The 26,862-nt window shown below is 30.8% G+C and overlaps 1 protein-coding gene across 4 annotated transcripts in view; it reads right to left on the bottom strand.

Annotated features, from left to right (window-relative positions):
- LOC134725044 (chondroitin sulfate N-acetylgalactosaminyltransferase 2-like) overlaps positions 1-25,960 on the bottom strand; it is a 46,392-nt gene extending 20,432 nt beyond the window's left edge. Inside the window, exons 1-3 of one of the 4 annotated variants that reach the window (XM_063588535.1) lie at positions 25,788-25,960; positions 20,598-20,658; positions 11,094-11,153 (exon numbers count right to left, since the gene is read on the bottom strand). The gene's annotated coding sequence lies outside the window, so the exon portion shown is untranslated. Of the gene's footprint in view, positions 1-56; positions 239-11,093; positions 11,432-20,597; positions 20,659-22,579; positions 23,017-25,787 lie in introns of those variants that run through there. The other 3 variants (XM_063588534.1, XM_063588537.1, XM_063588536.1) reach the window with 3 other exon arrangements.
- Positions 25,961-26,862: the final 902 nt, after the last annotated feature.

The raw sequence follows: 26,862 nt of genomic DNA, 5'->3' as shown, positions 1-26,862 counted from the left end.
GCATGGTATATGTACCAATTATATCAATATTAAAAGTTGATATTGTTTAAACTTACTGCAAGCATACAATATGATTGATTGATTGCTGTTTGCTAAACTTCCAGTGGTATGTTCACTAAGCTTTTATCAAGTAGTTCTATAATGCTGATATTTATTGTACATTTTCTCCTTTATTTTTTTCGACTCTTCTGACTGCTTTCATATTAGGGGTGAATTTACTCTTTACAAAACTTTAACCCTGTAATACATGAATGTGCCTGTCAGCTGAGAACAAGAATCTGTCATTCATTGTTATTTCAATATCAGTTGTCCATTTCAAATTTGGTGTTGATGTAAAACTATACTTATGGTCCCTGTTAAATTCATTTGTAGCTTGTTGACATGCAGAACTATTTAGACACTGACACATTGCAAAGGTGCTTGTCCATCATGATAAACCCAATTATTGACCCCTAGACACATTCTTTAAATTGCTGTTGTTGATGGCAACTGAAGAAAGTTCATCTATGTCTGGTCTCCATTTACATTGTTTGTGCATTTTCATTAATATTTCAATAGGTAAGGAAGGCAGAAATGTCTCTAGGAGTAAAGAGGAAAAAAAAGGGGGGGAATTGGGCTCATGAAACTATTTTAATATTAAACCTCAATTAAAATACACATCTCGTTTGTAATAGTCTTTTATTATTTGTTTTTTATTTTCAGATGGGGGTCTGCACCAACCTCTTCAAGGACTGTGGGTATTTAATAAAATATTTTTTTTATTAAAAAAAAAATAATTAACAAAATGTCTGGACTGAATTTTGCAGTATACCAAATGTATAGGTGGTATATTATCTATTTATCTAGTCATAATTAATGATGTTTACTTTCAATTTCATTGATCAGCCTTAAGAAAAATGATGTGTTAATTTTGTAGTCTAATCCATCAAACCTCATCTAAAAGCAGTCAATCAACCCATCAAACACTTCATATGAGTCTCATCACTATAGAATACTCAACTAGTGTTTCTCAAAATATGCTTTAAAAGAATAAAGAAGCTTTGATTCATAGGTTTAACAGATTTATCATGTCTAAACATGCTTTCTGTAGGTACATCAATCAACAACTGATCTTTCAAAGTAAAAGATAGCTTTGATGGATTTTTCAGAACTGGTATCATCAAGTAAAAGCCGGTTTGCGATGCAAAATTATTTCAACCTTGAGTATCTTTTCCAGAGTGTTTTAGTATAATTTTTTTAGCCTAATGCTAGTAGAAATCATTGGCTAGAGGTATAGGGGGTGGGTTGAGATCTCATAAACATGTTTAACCCGGCCGCATGTTTGTGCCTGTCCCAAGTCAGGAGCCTCTGGCCTTTGTTAGTCTTGTATTTTTTTAATTTTAGTTTCTTGTGTACAATTTGGAAGTGAGTATGGCGTTCATTATCACTGAACTAGTATATATTTGTTAAGGGGCCAGCTGAAGGACGCCTCCGGGGTCAGGAATTTCTCACTACATTGAAGACCATTGGTGACCTTCTGCTGTTGTTTTTTTTATGGTTGGGTTGTTGTCTCTTTGACACATTCCCCCTTTCCATTCTCAATTTTATCTGGGTATAAACATTAGTTAGTCAATAACCTTTAAAAGGTTAATTTCTGTCAAGATTAGTTGCAATAGTCTAATCAGTTGGCTTAAGAAATATTGACCACTTCTTGACCTCTTGGAAGAATGCCAGCGAGTGATTGCAATAGCTTATGTGCCTTCTTTAAAGTGGGTTTAAGGTCAAAAGCAACAATTGTGTCAGCTGGTCCAAACAGGTTTTGCAAAACCTTGAGCTAAGACAGGTACTTTAGGTCAAAACACTCTCTACAGTAAAAGGGCAACACATAAAGATGTAGTCTAGTTTGAATCAAAGCACTCATAGTATCTGTTACCTAAATGTAGTTTGCAAGGGTAGAAATTGAATAATAATTGTATGAATTTAATTACAAAAATTCATATCACAAAGCAATGGCAATTTTGTATCTTTAGTCTTTCAAAATTTAAAAGTTGTCTTTCTTTGACCATACAGACACGACTTTCATTTTGTTATAGTGATGTTTTTTCAAAAACTTTAGAAAAGGCAAACCAGTGCATCTTCAAAGAAGTACTTAATCCATTTGTATATTGAAAGGGATGCACAAACACAGATAAATTATTATCATATTGCATATTTTCAATTTAATAATATAAATCCCATTCAATATTTCCATTTAACATACTAGACTGTCTATAATCTTTTTCTCCTTTTTTCTTCCACATGTTGGGTTGGTTAGAGAGTATATCAACCAAACTGATTTCATTATTCATCAAAAAGCTCAGTAATCAAAAACATAAATATTCGTAAGTGTTAAACATCAAATACCAGGAAACAGTTGTTAATTTGGCATTAAACTTTATTTACATCTGGAAGATGCATTTATCATGTGTATTGCATTTTCATAATGAGATTATGTAACCGCAGAATGATATCTCCATTGTTAAATCTATTCTTCCAGCAAAGCACTGTTACATATGTTTTCAATATGCCAGACAAAAAATATCAATGATATTGATTTAGGACAAAAATAACATTTAGACTGCAGAAACAGATTAAAGTAAATGATTTTATATTCGTAAGCGGATATGTATACACCAGTGTTGAATGTATGTTGGTTTGAATTGGAAGATTTTATCAATTACATCTTAGTTTATAGGAATAAAAGGTGATGAGAGTTACATATTGGCAAAAAAGCAACCAAACCCCACCTAAAAACACATGTAGACACCTTGTCTTTTGTCTGTCTCAAGTCTAGAACCTTAAGTCAGTAGTTCTCTTTTTTCATATCATAATAAAAACATTGCATGTATGTTTCATTTGAATCTTTAATTTTGATTGGCTGACAACAATCGTGAGACAATCTGATGCCATATTTTATTTCGATAAAAAATACAAAAGCAGTGACTGCACATGCAATCGTGACAATGTTAAACTAAAACAAAAAGAAAAGCATGATATAACTCTTAATTTCATGGTTGTAGCATAAAAATGTAGAAAGCTACTTTATAATTTTATAGGGTTGCAAAAGCTTTGATTGTTGCACTTTTTAAATGAAGCAAGTGCTAACACCCTGATAAAATGATAAAAAGAAGCATCAGTTCTTAAGTATTTTTCTTATATTTAGAATTGAATGTTTATTGCAGATATTTAATTGCTTTAGTTGAATCTTTGCATCTATTTGCTGAGATATAGCCTTTTTGTGCTGATAAAGTGTAAAGCCATCACTAATCAATCAAGCTTAAAGACACAGAGCTTGACATATTGTAGTTTAAACATATTTATTTATAGTGGATTGGGAAACAAGTTTTGCAACTTATATTAATCCCTTTCCACTTTGCAGGTGCGAGTGCTGCCTTGTAAGTTGTAGTGGCATTAGCCTACTCTTTTTCAAAATCTACATGGGTATGTGTATTTAACATGCAAGAGATATGGCTCTCACTTAACACGGGTCAGCCATTTATCATTCCCTTCCCATGGACTATCATCGTTTCCTCAAGACCAAACTTGCAAATGGTGTCAAGGGAGAGCCGAAAATTGAGTTCCTGAAATTTTCAACCCAAACCAGAATCAAAACCAGGAACCATATTGTATGGTCATCTATCTATTGTAGAAGACTGTATGTTGCCATTTATATGTCTTTGGTTTCTTTTTTTTATCATTTTGGTTGTTGTCTAATTAACATATCACCCACATTTCCTTTCATTCTATAAATGTTTTCATTGTTTTGATTTTCAATTAATTTATTGCATGATTATTGCTTTAAAGAATTCCATCAGCATGGAACTGCTCTCATCATTTCTGTACCAAATGTCATATGAAAGTCTTACTAAGTTTCTATATATCTGGTTATATCTGGTTCATATGGGATCATTACATTTGAAGCACATACACTAGAGAAAGAGATATGATCTCCATCATTACACAGGATACAAGATAAGTCTGTTGATTCAATGACAACGTATTGTCAAACTGACATATAATTAAGAACATACTAAGTATGGTGTTGGGGAGATCACTTAAGACACTTGAAATGTATAAATATCAGTCTGTATAAAAAACACATTAACTCAAATCATTTAGAACTTTTCCTTACAAATTAATTCTGTATTTTGATACAAATTTTACAATGATATACCAGTAATATGAAACTAAAGGTTCCAAATAACTTGTTTTGCTCACCTGGCTAAGAAAGAGGACAATGCCAATTGAGGTTAAAATGGACAGGCAGGCAGGATAAATTAGGCAGTAGACATATTTGTTTACATACCACAACAGTGGTGGTTCCAGAACTTTTCTTAAGGGGGAGGGGGCGCTGACTGACCTTAAAGGGGGGGGCTCTCCAGTAATGCTTCAGTGATTCCCTATATAATCAACCTTTTATACCTACGAAAGGGAGGGGGCACCTGGTCCCCCTGGATACGCCTATGCACAAGGATGATTATGGTCAAGTTTATAAAAAAGAAGATGTGGTATGATTGCCAATGAGACAACTGTCCACAAGAGACCAAAATGACACAGACATTAACAACTATAGGTCACCGTACGGCTTTCAACAATGAGCAAAGCCCATACTTCATGTTCAGCTACAAAAGGCCCTGATAAGACATTGTCTGTTCCTAATAGCCCAAGTTATTGGATGACAGATAACAGATGACAAAAGGGTAATGAGAGGACCAACAGAAAAACACTTCTTCTATGTAAATGTACGATACATTTGTAAATGGTATGGTGACATTAAGAAACATGTTAACCATGCTTTAAGGTTTGGGTTCTTTAAGAAAAATCCTTTTTTTAATGTTAAGGTCGCTATATTAAGGAACAGAAATAAAAAAAAAAGCCAAAAAGCAGAAAACACCCCAAAGACACTACATCAAAAAAATCCTGCACCCAAATGCAACTTCAGTTAGCTCCTAAACAAAATTGGTACTACTTCAGTGAAAATGAATGTCATACTAAACTCTTAAACTAATATCAAAAATTCAAATCCAAATTAAAATTAAAAAAAAATAATTCAAAGAATTGCTATAAATGATGAAAAAATGTTGGGAAAATGATTCATTTTAAAGCATTTTCATCTCAATATATCAAAATCAATTTAAATGTACAAAAAAATTTACAATGGAAAGCACTGACCTCTCAGAAAAAGTAATTCTACAATATTTTCACCAATACAAATCATGTCAATGCATGTGGAAGGTTTCCAGCAAAGGTCAAAAATATGAACTGAACCAGAATACGCAATGGTACATTATCACTTAAACAATTAAGAAACAATTACACATAAATCTAGAAAGACAATAAGTCCACTTAAAATGTCAAGTTTATAGCTTAATGTATGCATGGACATAATAAGAGACAAATTTAAATACATTTTCTATTTCAATAATTTTAATTAAATTTATGTAAGTCTTATTTTCTAGCTAGTTTAAGTTCATTAATTCACATCTGACCTCCATTTAGTCCATTATAAAATATTCTAATTTTGGTACAACTCAATTGACCCTAAGTATCTTATTTAAGGAGATGGACTGTGAAGTTCATTGTCCCAGTTTCCCTCACCTCTCAGCCCAAAGACTGCTAAAATTACATACAGACTATATTGCATTCATGATTGGAAAAAAGTAAAATCACAAAAATACTGAACTGAGAGGAAAATCAATTTGGAAAGTCCATAATCACATGGCAAAATCAAAAAACAAAATGCATCAAAAACGAATGGACAAGAACTGTCATATTCCTGACTTGGTACAGGCATTTTCAAATGTAGAAAATGGTGGATTAAACCTGGTTCTATAGCGCTAACCCTCTCACTTTAATAACAGTCTCATCAAATTCCGTTACATTTACATGATGCGTTAAATAAACAGTCACAATCAATAAAATGGTCAAAATATGGGAACATCAGTCATCATCGTATAACAATTTAACAGGACACAACAACATCTACTATCTACGAACACATGGATTGATTTGAGTGTCTGACGTCAGAAAAATTATATACGTCACATAAATTTGTAGAGTAACATTACATGCACACAGTCAAAATGTATAACTGTTTTTTCTTTGTTCTATGGTCATGATGGTATTGGAGAAAATGATACTCTTATTCTTTGCTTCATGTATTATCTTATTTTTTTCTTTAAGTGAAATTAATGAAACTTGAAACTATATTCTGTAGTTTTAGTGCTCTTATAACGGGCAATTGTATAAGATGTGCATTTGTGAGGAAAGTAACTTTCCATTCCCTGAACTAATTACCTACATGAATATAGTTAACCCCACACTTTTAGATGCATTTCATTTTATTTACTTAGTCTTTGGTTTTCTTTCATTTTGTATAGTTGTTTTAAAAACTGTTTTATTCCTTTTTCATTGTATTCACTGTATTACTTTAACTTCTATATTTTATAACTCAATCCGTTTGTAATTTTTCCCTTTTTCTAAGTCCATATTTTATCTCTTTTTGTGATTTTTTTTTTTCATTTTGAAATTGCAATCTTAGATTATGGATGATGGTTGTATACCTTAGAATGGGGTCAACATCTTATTGCCAAATATGTGTTTTCAGTTAACCTATATTGTTGGGTTGCTGTCTCTTGATATATATCTCATCTCTTTTTTAGTCACATTAGGACAATTTTCTTTTTTTAAAGCCAACAGTCATTAAATTTGTATTTGGAAAGGAAAATATTATATGTATAGTATTTTCCTGCTATTCAAATCCATTAAAAGATCCAGTCATAACATTGGTTATGTCATCTAAGTGAACTGAGAATAAATCCCAAAGGACAAAACCCTTTGAATAAATCTAAAGTTTAATAAAAATTTACTTTAAAAAGGAGGTCACCAAGAGATGTTTTTTTTCAAATTTTCAAATTCAAATTAACCACTATACACCAAGGCTTCAAGTGTAACCACTATACACCAAGGCTTCAAGTATAACCACTATACATCAGGGCTTCAAGTGTAACCACTATACATCAAGGCTTCAAGTGTAACCACTATACACCAAGGTTTCAAGTATAACCACTATACACCAAGGCTTCAAGTGTAACCACTATACACCAATGCTTCAAGTGTAACCACTATACATCAAGGCTTCAAGTGTAACCACTATACACCAAGGCTTCAAGTATAACCACTATACACCAAGGCTTCAAGTGTAACCACTATACACCAAGGCTTCAAGTGTAACCACTATACACCAAGGCTTCAAGTATAACCACTATACATCAAGGCTTCAAGTGTATAACCACTATACACCAAGGCTTCAAGTATAACCACTATACACCAAGGCTTCAAGTGTAATCACTATACATCAAGGCTTCAAGTGTATAACCACTATACACCAAGGCTTCAAGTATAACCACTATACATCAGAGCTTCAAGTGTAATCACTATACATCAAGGCTTCAAGTATAACCACTATACATCAAGGCTTCAAGTATAACCACTATACATCAAGGCTTCAAGTGTAACCACTATACATCAGGGCTTCAAGTGTAACCACTATACATCAGGGCTTCAAGTGTAACCACTATACACCAATGCTTCAATTGTAATCACTATACATCAAGGCTTCAAGTATAACCACTATACATCAAGGCTTCAAGTATAACCACTATACAACAAGGCTTCAAGTATAACCACTATACACCAAGGCTTCAAGTGTAACCACTATACACCAAGGCTTCAAGTATAACCACTATACATCAGGGCTTCAAGTATTACCACTATCAAGGCTTCAAGTGTAACCACTATACATCAGGGCTTCAAGCATAATCACTATACATCAAGGCTTCAAGTGTAACCACTATACATCAAGGCTTCAAGTGTAACCACTATACATCAAGGCTTCAAGTGTAACCACTATACATCAAGGCTTCAAGTGTAACCACTATACATCAGGGCTTCAAGTGTAATCACTATACATCAAGGATTCAAGTATAACCACTATACATCAAGGCTTCAAGTGTAACCACTATACATCAAGGCTTCAAGTGTAACCACTATACATCAGAGCTTCAAGTGTAATCACTATACATCAAGGATTCAAGTATAACCACTATACATCAAGGCTTCAAGTATAACCACTATACATCAAGGCTTCAAGTGTAACCACTATACATCAGGGCTTCAAGTGTAACCACTATACATCAAGGCTTCAAGTGTATAACCACTATACATCAAGGCTTCAAGTGTGACCACTATACACCAAGGCTTCAAGTATAACCACTATACACCAAGGCTTCAAGTGTATAACCACTATACATCAAGGCTTCAAGTGTGACCACTATACATCAAGGCTTCAAGTGTAACCACTATACATCAAGGCTTCACGTGTATTACCACTATACACCAAGGCTTCAAGTGTAATCACTATACATCAAGGATTCAAGTATAACCACTATACATCAAGGCTTCAAGTATAACCACTATACACCAAGGCTTCAAGTATAACCACTATACACCAAGGCTTCAAGTATTACCACTATACACCAAGGCTTCAATTGTAATCACTATACATCAAGGATTCAAGTATAACCACTATACATCAAGGCTTCAAGTATAACCACTATACAACAAGGCTTCAAGTATAACCACTATACACCAAGGCTTCAAGTGTAACCACTATACACCAAGGCTTCAAGTATAACCACTATACATCAGGGCTTCAAGTATTACCACTACCAAGGCTTCAAGTGTAACCACTATACATCAGGGCTTCAAGTATAATCACTATACATCAAGGCTTCAAGTGTAACCACTTTACATCAAGGCTTCAAGTGTAACCACTATACATCAAGGCTTCAAGTGTAACCACTATACATCAAGGCTTCAAGTGTAACCACTATACATCAGGGCTTCAAGTGTAATCACTATACATCAAGGATTCAAGTATAACCACTATACATCAAGGCTTCAAGTGTAACCACTATACATCAAGGCTTCAAGTGTAACCACTATACATCAGAGCTTCAAGTGTAATCACTATACATCAAGGATTCAAGTATAACCACTATACATCAAGGCTTCAAGTATAACCACTATACATCAAGGCTTCAAGTGTAACCACTATACATCAGGGCTTCAAGTGTAACCACTATACATCAGGGCTTCAAGTGTAACCACTATACATCAAGGCTTCAAGTGTATAACCACTATACATCAAGGCTTCAAGTGTGACCACTATACACCAAGGCTTCAAGTATAACCACTATACACCAATGATCCCACATGTTTAGGGTGTGTTTGGTTCAAGTCTTAAATGCTAAAGTTACCCCAATAGATCATCTCACCCCAAGTTAAATCAATTACAAGGGTGTGTTTGATTCATGTCTAAAAATGCTATAGTTGCCCCAATAGATCATCTCACCCCACTGACCCCAGGCCAAGATTAACTCAATTACAAGGGTGTGTTTGATTCATGTCTTTAAATGTTGAAGTCAATCAAAATTCTTAATAACTCTAAAATGTCAAAGGACCTGGAGCCACTTATGTTCACTGCACCAATTACAATATTAACACCTGACATGATAGCAAAGGGGGCCAATACACCTCTCAATCACTTAATAACTTATTATTAAGTAGACAATGTTAACCAGTCCAATATATGTGACAATATTTGGTGTGAGAATGTAAAAGTAATTGCAACCTTTTCATTCCTTTTTTATTTCATAATGCAATAAATATTACCTAACAAAGCTATTACAATGCCAAATATTATAATTTTCCTCTTACAAAAAATATGCACTGTCTTCATCTCACTCATAATAAAATTTTATTATTCTTTTTCAAAACCTAAATTGTTATGACACTGTAAACATGTTTTTTTTAAAATTAATACCAGTCAGCAATATGAACTCGTACTGAACTTAAATTACATTTCATTGTGGTATATTGGATTGGCAATAGTTCTCTATATAATCTGCTTAGAAAAAAATCTATTGTTGAACATATTTTTTTTGTAATATTTTGTTTATCCTCTAAGCATTTAAACTTCAACTGACACTGCAAACAATTGATTGGATTTTTTTTTTCAAAAGCTCCAACCCCATGTTTTCTGTGTCATGACCAGCTAGGGAAGGTTTGGGGAGAACTATATGGAGGGGGATATGACCTTTATTGTGAATCCGGGAACAGGTGTTTATAAGCTCAGGATTTTGGGATTTATTTTTTTTAAATTCAGAACCTCGTGATTTCATGTTTTTATGGCCAGGATTTCGAGATCAGGACCCCTCTGACCCCCCTCTATAGGGGAAGGAGGAGAATAGTTAATATCAATTTATTTTATTCATGAGTTATAGTCAACCTATGTAGAAAAAAAAAATCTCATCTTATTGTCTACCACTATGCTCACCCTCCCCCTTTTTACCAATCTAATGAATTATATGTTTTTGCTGCGTTCTTGCATTTAAGTGGTGTAAAATTTGTTTTTTACAAGTACACTTAATTTCTAGGTCATTTGGTCTCTTGTGAAGAGTGGTCTCATTTGCAATCGTACCACATTTTCATTTTTATATGATGGCTTAGTAAATAATAATCTCATTCAAGAAAAGTAAAAGTTTCCCACCTTGCTTAGCTATATAGACAAAAGGTATAGTTGTTTATTTCTGTGTTATTTGACATCTTGTGAAGAGTTATCTCATTGACAATTATACCACATCTTCTTTTTCATAAAAAACATCTATACAAAAACAGTATTAAGATGAAGAAAAAAATCTGTGTCACTGCCATTTGTATGATTACTGATTGAATATATATTGACAAAATTAAATTATAAGGTTAACTTTTTATCCTTCTCTTATATGCTCGAGTAAAGTACATCAAACAATCACGGCAAACAGATTCTCACACAAAACTTAATAATAAAACTTTAAAATCGACACTTCTGTGTAAAGTATATCTGTGAATAAAATACAAATTTAAAATCAACTCATAAAATTTTATGCTAATACCATTGACGATTCTGACTAAGATGTAGTTAATACTATTAAGCTATTGTATGAAAGAGAATATTCAAACTTCTAGCTTACCTTGCAGTCCAGGCTTATTGTGCGTGGCTTATTTGTCTAGACCAGGTCCACTAATTCATCCTGTGGAATTACGAAATCTGAGTGGTCAGCAGGTATATGGTCAGTTGTAACTATTGACCTCTATTTACACAAGATCTTGTTAGTCCATTGTGTACATTTTATCGCTTCAACAACACTCTGATAAAATATAAATGAAGCAAGAGTTTAAATCCCTTCTCAAGTCAACCTTAACTAAATTGAAATGGTCAACTTCTTTCTCATTCAAGAACTGAAAGTTTCACCGGTAGTATATGATGTTTTTCTCTCACATGGGTAACTCTTACAAAACCAGATTATATTTAAACTGAGAGACAACAATAGAATTTTATTCCCTTTTTGCAGATAAATTTTATTTACACGTCACACTATGGGTTATACAGTTTAATTATTTTTATAAGTCCATTTACTAATAATCCATATGAATGGAGATATTTAAGAATTTTAATTAAGTTATTAAATAAGTAATTTAAAAACTTCAAAAACTTAGTTTGAATACGTAGTTTCTCAGTTTTATTTAAAAAGCCATATAAATTTACCTATAAATTTTCTTTTTTGCTAGTTTTATGAATTGTGCATAGTTATGCATCTAAGGCTCACTCCAATAGCAATTCTATAACAGTTCACCGTATTATAAATGTAGGCTAAGATATGCAAGCAGTCACTTAGCTACTTTCAGTTTTGAACAATGGCATTTCTATGACACTCACTGAATGGCTTATTGCATAAATCAAAAATAAAGCATGCATTAAGTGCCAGTCTATGTAAGAAACAGGCAATTTAGGTAAAAATCAAAACATGATCAGAAAAAACCCACTGAGCTTATCATGCTATTTAACATGTTTAATATTAACCATCATCCTGAATTAAAAATTATTAGTCTTTCGTTTGTGTGTGTCTGGTAATATCAAATAACTTGGTTAGAACATTGGTTAGAATGATAGCAAATTGCAGAGTTATCTGCCCTTATTCGTTAATTTCTAATGCATTTCAACCAAATTGTATCTTCTATAACCAGAACAGAAAATGGAAATGAATGTTATTTTTGTGCATAACTACATATTATGAACCGAAATCAATGTCAAACTGGGTGGGTTTTTTTTGGGTCATGTTTTCACCCCTGCCTGATTCTTAGGCAGACTGGCACTTTAAAATTCAAAGAAATGCATGCCTATATAATACATGTAGCATACAGTAAACTGTATAAGAAAGAATTGACAATAAACCCCAAACCTGTCTTTACAAAGTTGTAATGTGCACTTGTACACTGAATCATAGTCTTTTAAGTACAATATTTATTTTACATTTAATTGTCCTTTACATACCATATCTATTTTTAAAAGAAATTCAATTTGGAAGGATTACACTCCATTCGAAATATGAATACATGTACAAGCAGATGCAGGGTATAAACCAATAAGACAACATCCCAACAAAACTAATCAGGACAGCCAACATCCCAACAAAACTAATCAGGACAGACAACATCCCAACAAAACTAATCAGGACAGACAACAGACATTTTTTCAAAGTTTTTTTTTTTATTGAGAATTATTTATGTGGTACATTTCTTCATTCAAAGATAACAAATGTTGGCCTTATTAGAGAAGAGATCCTAATTTTCAAGTAAAAAACATAGACAAAAATCATTACAATTCTTAAAAAAATAAAAAAAATATAAATGTCTGATGAAAATCATTTGGAAATGAATGAGTTTATGAAAATATTAGGCATAAACCTAATAAAAGGTGCCAAAAGGCTAAATACAGAAAACCTTTGTAATCTTTTAAATTACTCAAATTACTTCCTTATCTATTAAAAATCTTTAAAAAAAAATTGTCCTAAAATATTAATAAACAAAATTGCAATGTCATTACTCAATATAAATGGAAATGATAAAGTTTTGTTCAATAACATAAAAATAAGATTACCAGTGACCTAAACGAACACCAGAAACCAAGAGAAAAAGAAAGTGAACAATCATTTACAGATCAGATGTCCATGTAACTGAAATATAAATCTTTTTCAGTGATTGTTAAAATTTCAGCACGTTTGTGCATATTTGTGCACATTTAAAAGTGTCATTTATTTCATTTAGAACAACATATTTTATCAGATTCTAAAAGCTTTTTATTGTAACTGTCTCTAATTTTAAAAAAGAATCAATCAATTGTAACATAATGACGCCTTTCCCAGTTGCTTGGTAAAGAAAATATTTGTTTCATTTCTCCAGTAAAAACATTCATTTATTTCTTTTTTCTGCTACGATTTTAACACAATACATCAAATAGGCTTAAGACATTATAATACTTCCCTTTTACATTTTTCAAGATTAAATTGTTTCTTTTGTTGCCTTTGCAAATCCTTGATGTCTAGTCAGTTCAAACGCATAATACTAATTGCCTTTCTTCTCTAGAGTGTATGTTTCCCCCCTTATCAAGTTTCAAAACAACTTTCAGTTTTTTTTAAATATAGAAAGTACAATATCAAAGTAAAATTTTGAAATATTTAAATAATTGAATTCAAATATTGTACTCAAAGAGCTTATTAATTTTACCTCCATAAGGTATACAGAATCAAGTATTGGAAAGACAAAGATGCATAAAAAGTACACCAAAAAAAGGCCGACTATTTTCCAAAAAAAAATGGAAATGTATAATATTCTGAACAAATGCAATTGTATTTTTTTTACAATGAATATAAAGTGATATTTAGACTGAATGACTGATTGATTGCTGTTCCAGCAGCAAATATTACATGCATAAATTCCAGGCATCTGTTGGGAAAGAAATCAAGAAAAACCCATCAAGAAAAAAACATTATGAAAAGAATGTACCAACATTAAATAATGCCTACATGGTTGAATACAATTTATTTATTTAAATTGTCCACATAGAATTCAAATTCACATAGAAGACCTGTTAGTGACCTTCTGCTGTTGTTTTTTTATTTGGTCGGGTTGTTGTCTCTTTGACACATTCCCCATTTCCATTCTCAATTTTAAATTTAATATTTTCTACCAAACATATTTTAAAAGAAAAATAGAGAAACATTTTCACTTAGAACAGTTGTCAGATTTGCAGTATAAAGAGAACAATCAAACATTGTCTGAAAAAAAAATCAGTTTTATTTGTATTTCAGGCTGGAGGCTGGAATACGAGGAGAAATGCTTGGCAAAGGCCACACATTCTAACTGTTTCTAAGCCTTGTACAAACATTATTATTTGTATTTTAGGCTAGAGGCTGGAATACGAAGAGAAATGCTTGGCAAAGGCCACACATTCTAACTGTATCTAAGCCTTGTACAAACATTATTATTTGTATTTCAGGCTGGAGGCTGGAATACGAAGAGAAATGCTTGGCAAAGGCCACACATTCTAACTGTTTCTAAGCCTTATACAAACATTACAAAAACATTTTATATTTCTAGACAATGCATGGTTATTCTATATGTTATACAGATTAAGAAAATTTAACTTACTTTGTTTAAAGAAAATTAATCTGTTTCCAAATTGACTGGTTTTAACATTTGGTACCACCTGCAAGCGTGGTATTATCATTAAAAGGTTAAACCCAGTCTAATCTAGGTATAGTATAAGTATTTGATACTTGCAGGTGCTGTTTTGAATAACAGAACTAATTTTAGAATTCACTGTTTCCAAAACTGATTTCAATATCTAAATAAACGTGATTTACCTGATGCATGTATAATAACAACAAATTATGTACATTTAATAGGATAAATTAAGCTACTTTCATAACTGAAAATCTGTAAAAATAAATATTCCTAACAAAGTGAAAAAAGAAAAAGAAAAAATCTATGACACTGACCTATAATACTAAAAGTTAACAAAAATCACTGAAGCATGAAATGTAGGTCATGACTTAGTATCAAATACATATTCCAATCTATGTTATAAGGAGAAGAAATACAATGGTAACATTTACTGACTGAACTGACCAATGAAGTTCTTAAATGTGGTCCTCAGTGTAAAACAGATGATAGTTGCTCATGCGAAGAAAGTAGGGCATGGTACCTAAAATTTTGCTTTATGACATACATTATGATAGCAGAATTTAAATTTATCCAAAAGATTCTGAGATATCAATACACCTTATTGCTATTTATCCGTTATTACTGGATATCACACAGGTTCCTGTAAATTTTTGACGTCCCAAAACAAAATATCTGACGCCACAATTGATTGTTGTATGCGTCAAAAGTTCAAGTGGCCAGGTCAGCTGGGATAAGCGATAAGGTCTAGCTATCTTATATACAACATCCCTCACTCATATAATAAAAGTTTTGAAAACTCTAATGAAATCAAAGAAAAAACGACTTTTGCTGTGTATCATCTTAGGTTGCTATTAGACAGAGTGAATTTCAACAAATCCAGACTCTAAAGTTCTGCAGTAACACCTATTTACTAAGGATAAGTTTTATAGTATAAAATATTTCAATCGGGTCAACTAGAGGAAGGTAGTTGTTCAGATGCCATTTCAGATTGTTTCCAAATTTGATAGAAATGTGTACTTTTCCATGCTTTAAAAATAAAGTTTGCCCACTTCATATCAAACTGCCCACTTCAAAATATCTAGTTCTCCTGGTTGCAACACTGTTTTCAATTTTATGTATATTTTTCGAGCTTTGATCATGGACCACATGCATTGTTAGAAGTGGCTTTATGCATTTTGAGAGTAATTCCTTCTGTTCAACTTTTAATCTGAATAAAAACTGCCCTATTATTAAACTTCAAAACACAAGTATCAAGATTTCATTCAACTTTTAAAATCTGAATAAAAATTAAACTGCACTATAACTTCAAAATACAAGTAGCAAGAAGCATTTAATTCAAATTTAAAGAAAAAAAAAACCTCATATAAATTTAATAGTGTGATAAATTTACAAGTCAACATAATGATGAGGGTCGTAAAGGTCAACCATTACAAATTTATAACAGAAATGAGAATCAAAGACACCTGGGTACTTCACACTTATAACATCTACTTTTACCCATACTTATATAACATTATATGGCCTTTCAATCTTTCCATATTGCAATTTTAAACCATTTTCTATTATATATGCAAATATTAGCATAGGATTAAATTTTAAATCTTTCAATATCTTGCAAGACCAGTAAAGTCACTATTGTGATTAAATATCTTATGTTTTTAAAGGGACTTTTAACTTGAAGGTATAATAGTACAGTCTGGTAGAGCATTTAAGCGTGTTAAAATTGTCTAGATTACTTAAATACTGTGAGAATAAAATCTGTGCTGATTTTCAACCAGAAGTTAGTCTACTCGCAGTAACATAACAAATCCCATATTAAGCAGAGTACACACTTTGCACCAATTTTTTTGTAAAAAACAATGGATATATAGGTTTTCTCAGAGATTTTTTTGTATTTTTATTACTTTTTATTTTGCACGTCTTTCAAAATAGCTCAATTATCTTATAAATACACAAAATGGTCACATTATGTATCAATATATGAAATCTAAAGATTTCTGTAAAGGGAAGTAAAATTTACAGAAAATTTGCATGCAACGTCTACAAAAAGTAAACTTGTAAAATTGAAACATTTCAAACATGTCTCAGACAACCATTCATACATAGCAAGCATGGACAATTGTTTAACTAACAAGAATCAAAGAAATATAATAAACAAGAATGTGTCCAAAGTACACGGATGCCCCACTCGCACTATCATTTTCTATGTCCAGTGGACCGTGAAATTGGGGTCAAAACTTTAATTTGGAATTAAAATTAGAAAGATCATATCGTAAGGAACATGTGTACTAAGTTTCAAGTTGATTGGAGTTCAACTTCTTCAAAAACTACCTTGACCAAAAACTTTAAACTGAAGCGAACAGACACACGGACGAATGGACGCACAGACAGACAAACGAATGGAGGCACAGACCAGAAAACATAATGCCCCTCTACTATCGTAGGTTGGGCATTAACACATTTGTTATTTAATTTTTTACTTTTGTCTTTTTCTTTGAAGGTGAAAAAACTGTGAAAATAGGTGCAATATGTGTACCCTTACATTATCTTGACCACTAAAGTTTTAATGGTTGTTTTTTTCTGTTCCAAATCTCTATGTACCTCATAGGTTTTTTTAATTGGTGTCAGAAGAAATAAATTTAAATACAAAAGGATGTTAGTTGCTTACATTTAAGTCATTTGACTTCTAGCATTTCTAGTTGTCATTGGCAATCCTTTTTTTTTAAACTTTATTTATTACATGTATGGAGAGTATCATTATCTTCCATAGACCAATATTTTCAAAATAAAGCAACAAAGAAATCTTAAGCCTCGCCAATACATTCTGCCCCATGAACAAAGAATTAGACATCAGAAACTCAAAAAAAAAGGAAGTATATATACACAATGTAGATGTATAACAAGTTTCTTAGACCCTATGTATTTAAATACAAATATTAAATATCCAGATTATTTTAGACTATATATTTCCTAATAAACCTGAATTTCAATTTTAACCATGGCATACTGCCCATAAATTATCCTTATCCTGTTAAAATGCCTACTTTTAACAGATATGTTTCTGATGGCATTTGTATGAAATTTACTTAATATAATATTATCCTTAAAAATGTAAACAAACAAATCAATTTTGCTGCAGTTTATGGTCAAAATGTGTGTTCTGTTTTGTTCAGAATCAATGAAAACAGCTGCAGACTTGCTTAAATATAGGTGGTCTACATGAAATTTTACACCCTATCAGAATATGATGTGACATTCACTGCTTTTTACACACCAATCAGAATATAAGGTTACATTAACTGCTGGTTATCAAATAAAAACCACTTAGTTTTCTACTGGTTATCATATAAAAACCACTGGTTTAATGCTGGTTTAATCCAATTAAAACTAGTCAAATTATTTAGATATATTAGTGCTGCAAATGTTGTATTGGACCAGACTATAGCTATTTATGCTTTTAATGTTAGCTGTTGCTGAACTATGGTTAATTTTTGTTGTTTAACACCACTTCCAGCATTCTTAGCATTATATTGGAAAACAAAATATAGGGTATTAAAGTTCTATTTTCAAGAAACTACAAAACTTCCTTAAATTGAGAGCACCCATAATTTCATTTAAATCACTATATATTATCTGACTTAAAATTTAGAAAAAAACATGTAGTAATGCAGATCGAGATTTCATATAAGCTGAATCTCTGCTTTCATTGATTTGACACTGGCAAAGAAAACCGTCAATGATAACATCATGGGCATTCTAAAATTTCAATTCTAATTTGACATTTAAGTGTTTAATTTGTCTTTACTTTTCACATTAATTTGAAATTTTTAGACTCTTGAATGAAAGTGCTTTGTGAACTGACCATGTATTGACCCTTTTCTTTTTAATTGGATCGTTCAGGACCATTTAGAAAACTGATATTCAATTGTGACCTCATATTTCTCAAATAATCACTTCAACATATCAAAAGCAATTACTAGTAGATAAAAAAAGTTATGAGAAAATATCAAAATGCATTAAAAATTTTCTTTGATTAATAATATTGATAATAGTTTCGATTTTTCTACAGAAAGAAAATTATTATTAGATTTTATCAATAAAATGCTTAAAAATTGAAATAACTATTTATGCTTCTAAAACATGAAAGACTTATGTCATGATCTTCTGATCTTATTTACCTGGTGCTAATGTAATTTTTATCAATTTACGTTTTTAATATCATACCTTCATCAAATAGGATTTTCTGTAGACATTAAGTAGAAAGCTTTTTGATCTTTTTAAAGAACAGATTTTTTATAATGAACAAAAAAACGTTTTTTTTCTACCCTTACATTGGTATGATTCAATACTAAAGATTTTAAATTTTTTTTTATGTGAAAATCATTTGATGTTTACCTATATTGTGTATAAAATATACTGAAAACTAGTAAAGCACTAAATTAAGTGGGACAGATGATTTTCTAACCCTATTGTAAACAAGGGGCTTTCCTTTTGCTGCAAATTTGGATTTTCAAAAGTTTAAAAAGTTTCATTTTCAAAGCAAGTAAGGGAGATAACTCTGAAAATAAAAATGAGAAAAGCCCCAATCCCCACCCCTTTCCCCCCATGAATTACATTTTGTCATAAAAAAAACCAACATATTAAATTTGAAATGAATGTGGTCAAACATTACAAATTATTGCATGGAACCTACATAAAATGAGCAATGTCCAACTAAAACAAGAACCATAACTTTAGGACAGTAAAAGTGAAAATCATCAATATTGAATTAGACCTTCATTTTGACATCAGTACCATTATTTAAAATTCATGGCAATATTATGTTCAAATTAAATTAAAACATTATAACATAATGGAGCCATATTTTCAGTCAAAATGAAAACATTATAAATGCAGAAGTGGTGATTTACTTATAAAGATAAAAGTTTAATTCAGGGGAGATAATCAAACTGGATAATTTCAAATCTATTTTAATAAATTTAGCAGAAGCCTACTAAAATAAAGTTCAATTAGCTTGTTAATACTAAAGGAATATTACATTTTTTACTTAAGAAAGACTTGACAAATCAAGAAACTTATTTTTTTCTTGCAGTCTTTCAAACATGACACTGATGTCAAGGAAAACAGACATATGTCGCTCTTAAGACAGCTGTATTCAAGATATAAAGCATCCCGGTTATCTTCTGATATATACAGATTTATGCAGAACCTGAAAATGTCAGTGTTATATTGTACCCAAATTTCCAACAAATCTTTGATTGCCTCTATAGGCTATTGGCTGCTAGAGGAAGCAAAAGCATCTGAGCTACTTTATGCAGAGTTAACACTGCATCACCACTGCCTTTGAAAATGTCATTTCTATACCGAAACACCATTTGAAGTCCCAAGACCCACAGCTTTTACGTAGTATTCCTAATGTTTGCTCACCAAATTATTAAAGAAAAATGTATTCTGTAACTATCAATTTATCTACCATGATTATATTTTTGTTGTTCAATCCATAATTGAGTTACAAAGATTTTCTATAAGACCCCGTTTACACCACCAAATAATTGAATCAATCTTTATTTGAAGGGATCATAAAAAGACCAGTTTGTGTTAACATTGCTCATGCAAGATCACTACAACAAAAAAAGAACCAATCTGACCTTTATTTTTTTATCTAAATATAACATTCACCCGAAAAAAGTAGATCGTGATCGACCTAAGCGTTAACACCAGAATAAAGATCGATCTTTTTAAAACCACCTCTAGAGGTAGACTTTTTAAGTCCAATTGAAGATCGATCTTACCTGTTTACACTGGACCAAAGATGGATGTAAACAGGGTCTAATTATTCAATTTATCATACTTAATTATCTCCTACCCCCTTTTGAATTTAAATTCTGAAAGATGTTTTTTCTTATGTCTAAATTCATGTACTTGTGTGCTACATATTCATTATTACTAACCTTTGTGTTCGTAAGATATCTTTATTAGTCTGGAGTCTCTGGACTAAATGTAGAATTATATCTGCAATAATAAGGGCATTTTTATAAAAATTAATTTACATAAAAGTAAAAAATGACATAAGGTGTATGTGGAAATCTGCAATAAAAAAAAGACATTCTCATAATATGTACTAAAAAAAGATATTAAAAGTAAAATTTTGACATCAGGTAGCAGTATCGTGACAGAGTAACCATTCATTTAATTTAATTTTCTAATATGGAATGCTTTGGGAAAACTACTTAATCTAACATAATATTGAAAAAGAAGTTTCTTTTGGGGGGAAATATCATCTACCAGTAGTTCATATTCATGATATTAACATTTTTAATTTGTGTCTTTTTCACACCCCAAAAAAAGGAATAATAAAAAAAAGTTTCAAATTCTGAACATGATGAACACAAAAATTTAAAATATATTATCTTGTAAAAGAATTCTGAACATTTGAAAAGTAAGATACAGTTAGAGTCAATAAAAATCAAAGTATGTTTTATATGTTTTTAAAAGCCAGAAATAAAAATTTAATGAAAACTTCTGACATTTTAGTATGTGACACTAAATGATAGTGGGTTACATCAAATATAATAGATAACTTAACCTTTTAACCTTAATTTTCACCTATGAAATACCTGTCCCTACTCATTAGATCTTATCTAATTATGGTAATTGTAAGAGGTGACAAATTTTCTGGCCAAAGTAATTTATCACAGTCATACCACTGACATAATAGCAAAATAACATTGAATAGACCCCTGATCAAAGATTGTAAACATCATGTAACATTATGTAGTATGGAGTTTAATTTATCAAAATATCTCACAATGTTGACATGTACCTGGTCAAAGTACCTTTAAATTGTAGTGTATTGTAAAACCACCTATGGTGTTAATTTCATTGTCTGGTGTCATAACAAATAAATGTTAAAATAAAAAAATAATCTTACAGATTGAAGATTTTTTGGGCTGTAAATATTTTAAAATATGTATTAGGGGAAACTGAAAGTTTTATCAATTTTGAATGAAGAGCAGGAATATTTGAATGCCATCCAAACTTTTGCACAGTGAATACCAATTTTGAGAAGATTTTCTTGAGGTGAATACCCTGTTTAATTTTGGGATAAACTGTTTTAAAAAGTGTATTTTTATTGGAGAAATTATTAAATGGAATAAATCTTCTAGCACCCTAAAGAATTTGCAATTAATAAAATTCTACACAAGTACTAATAGAATGTACTATAGTCTTAGGTCTACTACTATAACAGAACATAATAGGTGAGGTGATTTCCGACTGTAACTTAAAAAAATCAGGATACCATATTTTTATATTCAAATTTTGCATTTTTCAATCTTAATGCATTTTATAAAATCATACCAAGGGAGATAATTCTATGTGAATCAACCAAATTGTATTCACATGTCAAATTTCACATTTTTGGGATTTGAAGTATGTTAGTAATATTATCAACAGCTATCATGAAATATTTACAAAAAAAATTGACAGCATATCGTAACATGATTGTATTTTACAATATTAAATTATAACTATCATAAGTCCAATTTTGTGAAGATAGTCTTCTCAAAATGAAATAAAAGTTCTCACAAAATATTTTTACGCCCTTTATATTCCATGTATATTAGTAATAAATAATAATTCAACTTGTTAAATTTATCAAATAATTATCTTTCTTACATGCAAAAGTGTAACAAGACCTATTCTGAGTACATCAGATACAGGAAGTACCAGTAAGACTTCACGTAAAACATATTTAGCGTACAAATAAAGATAATAATACTATAGTATTTCCATATCTTCTGACCACACAGTGATAATAATTATTACTTTTAAACACTTCAAAGCCGATGTTCGTTTTTTTCAAACAAAAGAATAAAATATAAATCTTCATCTATGACGACAAAAACTAATTAAAACTATAAAAACATCTTACCGAGATCAAATTATCTTCACTGTCCTGTTTTTTTTGTGTTCAAATTACAATATCCTATTTCCGATAGACACCGATTATTCTATCAAGCAATTTACGAAATTATTCTTGAACAGGCAACGTAGCTTAAGGTTTATCAAAACCAGTTAATTAAGAAGGTGGCTGGTTTATTAAAGCTATAAACTGTATTATGTCAAACCTAATAAATATTTTGACTAAAGTATACACAAAGGAAATGGCTCATTAATCCTTATTACAAGTGTATGGAAGTCCGACCCCCACTTCATAAATCAACACATTAAAATTATAACTGAATCGGCTATCAAATATTGTGGATAATTAGTAAAACAAAACCATACATTACTAGGGTTAAGAGTTCATGAGAATATATGATACTGGATTACTTTTATTAAAAAAATTGACCTTTTCAGGGTCGTTTCTGAAATAGTAAACTTATGATTCTCATAAAAATTAACTTTCAGGGAAATTGGAGAACATTTTATAAGAATAGGAAATGTTGAGTGTATATGTAAATGAGAAAGCAATCTACAATAAAATATCCCAATACTTAGGCTAATAACATGCTTTTGTCTAAAAAAAATACCTTGCTTTGACCTAGACATGCTAATAGATATAAGAAGATGTGGTATGAGTGCCAATGAGACGACTCTCCATCCAAGTCACAATATGATAAAGTAAACCATAATAGGTCAAAGTACAGCCTTCAACATGGAGCCTTGGCTCACACTGAATAAGTTTGGTCTTATACATGGTTTTTGATAAGGTTAATTATGTTAATGGACCCCATGAACCCTTCTGGCTATGATAGTTGGCAACACCATACTGGGAAAAATTATTCTGATTTGTAAGGGGTAAGTTATGCTTGGCAGAGATGCAGCAAATAACGATATCAATGATTTTTTTTGGACCACTAAGGACCAAACTCAGTAGCCCAACACTCCAGACAAGCAAGCTACTACATAGTCTGTTTCACAGCCGTTATTGGCAATTCTTGACAATTGTTACTATATGTATATTCCAAAGGCATACTGAATGTATTACGGAGAGGACCAACCTAGATACCACAAGACCAGACATAACTGCAGGTGCGGATCCAGAGGGGGGTCCAGGGGTTGGAACCCCCCTTTTTTTGGCTGATCAATGCATTTGAATGGGGACATGTAGTTGGAACACACCCCCCCCCCCCTTTTTAAAATTGCTGGATCACCCTCTGAACTGAGACTGAGTTAATTACTATAATGTGGCTAATAGAGAAAAGGATTAATATTTTTTACTTTCACTTTCTATTGATATGAGAAAAAATATAGTAAATAACTCAATTATAAAGTGCATATATCATAACATTTAAGTGTTATGGATTGAGTGACCTCAATGCACATGGGTTTTTTTAAAATTACAATGTACTTGTAAACTAGAGTGTTAACATATTTGCCTGGGACTTTCGAAAAGTCTTATAAGATTCAAATAAACATATTGTACAACGTCAGAGCACGCTTACATTTGAAAACAACTGATGTTTCTTAGGGTTTTCATAGGAATTCAAAATTTCATATCTAATGACTAACTTTTGAGACCCTAAAATTTTTTTTACATTGAATTAAAATATTAATTGTTCAAATGGTTATAAACCTACATATATTTCTTAATAAAAAATGTTTCATTTCTATCTTATTCCAGGAAAAACCAGAACCATAAAAATGTTAAAATAATCATGATTATTAAATATAATTGATATAAAAAATACATGTACCTTTCAATATGAATATATAACCTATCCAATTACAATAAATACATCATGTAATATGTAAATTCTGTCAATATATAGAGAAAGGTGATTTGAACTTGTCAGATTTGTAAATATTTATGAACTCTGATAATTTATTGTAAATTTAAATCTACATTGTGTCAATATCTCAAATAGAGAAACAGGGTTACAATTGTAAAATTTCCCCCTTATTTAATGAAATTTGTTCAACCTCGTGTGACACCTGATAAAAGTTATTCAAATTCATTTATTGAAATTAAATTTATTAGAAATAAATATGACATTTTGTCATTTGCTATTTGAAATGAAAAAAGTTATTTTCTCATAATTAAATTTTATTATGTGATAAATGATTGACAAATATAGAATTAAATAAAAAATGTTTGCCGAAAGAAATTAACGACATGTGTAAAAAAAGATGAATAACCCTGTCATGACATGCAACTGGTAGTACTAATTACATTAATGTTAGTGAAATAATCTTAAAAGATACAATCAAGTGGTACAGTAAGTCCGTGCATTTTTATTGCGTAATTTTAATTTGAGGGACATATGGCACGAATGAACTTACATGCCAGAGGTTTGTACCCAGAACTGTCATTAACAATACTAAGAAAGTTATATAATTTGTTATCTGGGATGAAATCTTCCTCTATTTACATGAATTCTCTATTTACACGAAGTTGTCATTATATGTAATTTGATAGTCCTCAATTATCATGCTTTACACAAAAATAAGATTAAATTGCTGAAAGACCCTCCGCAAAAATTACTGAAAGCTTTTTGGGGGCCATTCACCCTAATGTCCCTAATGTCTTGGTGAAAATAAGATAAACACATTATCAGGGCCTTTTATAGCTGACTATGCGGTATGGGCTTTGCTCATTGTTGAGGGCCGAATGGTGACCTATAGTTGTTAATGTCTGTGTCATTTTAGTCTTCTGTGGATAGTTGTCTCATTGGCAATAATACAACATCTTCTTTTTTATACAATCAGACTATTTAAACCCTTTCATTTGTGTATCAAATACTTATCAATATTTGAATAAGTTCATTTTTTTTTTTCCACATCAGTCTCAAAGGGAGATTTAAGCATATTAACTGTTGACAGGAAAAAATTCCATATATCTTTCTTAAAGTGCTTAATTTTTCGTTTTAATGTTTTGTAAAATTTACAAAAAAATTACTTACTATCCTAGAGTATCCAATCAACCTAAATATCACTTTAAGAATGATCAATATAAACAATAGATTCAGTAGGATAATTGTTCAATGTTTTAAAAACATTAATTTTTAAATGCTAGAAATAATAGTATTATCAAAAAGGTTATATCATAGCAAACCACCATTTAAAAATTTTCTACAAATGGGGCATCTCCCAGTTAGAATACACACATGTAAATGTTTACAAATATATTTACTTACACAATTATACACTTGTAGCACTTCTTCCTTGCCTGGTCAAGTGAGGTCTGACCAATCAAGTGTAACCATAAATTATCTCTCACCATATCAAATTTCTGATGATAACATAAGAACCTCATGTTTACACAGAGAGGGATAATCAGCTGGGATTATCTACAATGGAATAAAATATCAAGTCTATTTTACGTGTTCAATATAAACCACTTAAAACATTTAAAACAATGGTTTCAAGTTTTATTAGACTTTTAAACACTTTAAGTATAGGGTTATAATAAACATTCTTAAATTTGTTTTGAAACTGACACTTAAATAGTGTAAAACTATATGTTGAAATACATACAAAGTTATGGCTAGAAAACCAGACATGTATTTAGAAAGTCTTTATTTCGAAACACAGATTGTTTTTAGTAATTCATCAAATATATACTATACCTAATAAATTCAAGGCAATCCTTTCTTATCAGATATCAGTTACTAATGCCTGCTGACCAGACAAAACAAATTTTCTTTACAAAATAGATTTTTCAAGTTACTAAAAACATTATATAACAGAACTTAAAAGTGTAGAAGTTTTTTATAAAAAATCTGATAAAAATCAGAGAAAAAATATATTCAGTAATTTGAGAAAAAATATTTTATGAGGTACTTTTTTTAGGCAGTGATGAATTCACGAATATAAACCTGTCAATGACAGCATCAGGGGATTCATAAAATTAGCAACAGTAAAATATCAGCTGTTTTTCCATTCTATTTTTATCATTTCTCTTTTTTTTCTATTTAAAAAAAATATTTTCAGACAGACAATTCATGTACCTAGCTATTCTTCTATTTTAATAATTAAAAAAAAAAAAAAAAAAAAAAAAAACATAATGGGACTTGCAGAATGTGTAATTTATGATTTACAATTCAAATTACCTTAAAATACTGATGATAACTCTTTGGTAGGAAACTGACATATCAGATAACTTTTAGATACCAAGTAGAACAATCTTAGTATTTTAATCTTCACAGAAATTATTGTGTGAATTTTTTAAAAGTTCAGTTGAAATACCAGCTGGAATTTTCACATCAATGA

The sequence above is a fragment of the Mytilus trossulus genome, chromosome 7 (genome assembly GCF_036588685.1).
Source record: "Mytilus trossulus isolate FHL-02 chromosome 7, PNRI_Mtr1.1.1.hap1, whole genome shotgun sequence".
NCBI lineage: Eukaryota > Metazoa > Mollusca > Bivalvia > Mytilida > Mytilidae > Mytilus > Mytilus trossulus.
The sequence above is the reverse complement of the archived record's forward strand: the minus strand, read 5'-3'. Positions and strand labels throughout refer to the sequence as shown.